The following is a 1516-nucleotide window of genomic DNA, read 5'->3' as shown; positions in this document are numbered from 1 at the left end:
GAGAGGGAGGAGGAGGAGGAGGAGGCGGGAATAACTGCGCTATTTTTCCCTTTTTTTTTTTTTTTTTTCCTTCCTCTTTTTTTCTTGCCCAACTTGTCTCAAGTTACACGCGGAAGTGTCGTTAAAGGGGAAAAGGCAGAGGGAAAGGGATCCCCATCCTCTGGCCTTGGGGATGCACCTTCCAGCGAGGGCCGGGCTTTCCAGGGGCATTCCCCATGGGTGCATTAATCTCTGTCCTGCTCCCAGCTGGCAGCCTCCTGCCCTCTGCCCTTCCCAGCCCTGTCCCGCCTCTGGCACCTTCTCCTTGGGGCTCCACCTTGTCTCCTGCAACGAACGAAGAAGCTGGGAGAGATCTGAATTCTCGGGTGTGTGTCACATCCCTCCTGGACCCCCTCCCTCCCATGGCAGGTCATGCTTAGCCGTTTCCCAGAAGCCCCCCACCAGCTGCCCCTACCTTCGGGTGTCCTGTCCGGAGCGATGCGGATTCCAGAGCCCAGCCCTGATGTAAAAAAGATCCTCCCAAGGGCTGGTTTGAAACAAACTTTGCTGAAAAATATTAATCCCGGATTCCTGCAAGTGGATTACAAACAATGTAATATATGTATTGCCTGAAAGGAGCACACAGGTACTGCCATTTTTATAGATTTAACAGAAATAAGTTTAGTAGTGACGGTTATAAAGTTTTAATATATTCAGAAACAGCCCTGGGTGACCAGCTTGGTTGGGATAAATCCTGTCCTTGCAGCTGCAGTTACGCAGGGAGGTCTCATGGCAGTGTGAGGGGACACCCCCACGTAAAGACAGGACCATTAGTTATTCATTATCTAATCACTAATATAAAGCTGCTTTAATATAACCAAATGGATGTTTTAATTTGTCACCTTGTTCCCAAGCAAATTGCATCTGGCTGTGGGTTTAATCTGGTTACTCAAGGGTTGCGTGACCCTGCCTGCTCTTGCCCCAGGGCCAGCTCTGGCTGCCACCCTCCCTGTCCCCAGCCGTCACCCGCAGCTATGTTCTCCGTGGCTCCCTCCATCGGGACATCCTTATGGGCTTGCTCGGTGTAAAATCCTTAATGATTAAAGCGTAAAAATATTGTTCCTGGTGCTTACAGAGAGGACTAACAAGTCTATTAGCATCACCGGATTCCTTTCTGAATACATTTGCATACATTTCCTCTCTGCCCATTAGGCTGGCTGCCGTGTTTTCTCTCTCTGCCACTCCAGCACCTGCCACACCAGGCTTTTCCAGCTGGGTTTCCAGGACGGGCTGGAAAACACCCCGCAAAGCCGGAGAGGGCCCTGCCACCCCCACAGCCAGGGGTCAGTGCGGTGGGAGAAGTGCAGGTTAGACAGAAGGAGAGCGTCTGCAAAGGAGGGATGGGGTAGGGACTGGCTGAAATTGGGTTTCCAGCCATATGAGCGGAGCCGCCTGGGGTTTCAGCAGGGCTCTGCGAGGCCATGCAGGTGCTGGTGGTGAAAGCCAAGGCCCAGAACCTGGTAGCCCAGCAGGTCCC

The sequence above is a fragment of the Numenius arquata genome, chromosome 2, assembly GCF_964106895.1.
Source record: "Numenius arquata chromosome 2, bNumArq3.hap1.1, whole genome shotgun sequence".
Lineage (NCBI taxonomy): Eukaryota > Metazoa > Chordata > Aves > Charadriiformes > Scolopacidae > Numenius > Numenius arquata.
The sequence above is the reverse complement of the archived record's forward strand: the minus strand, read 5'-3'. Positions refer to the sequence as shown.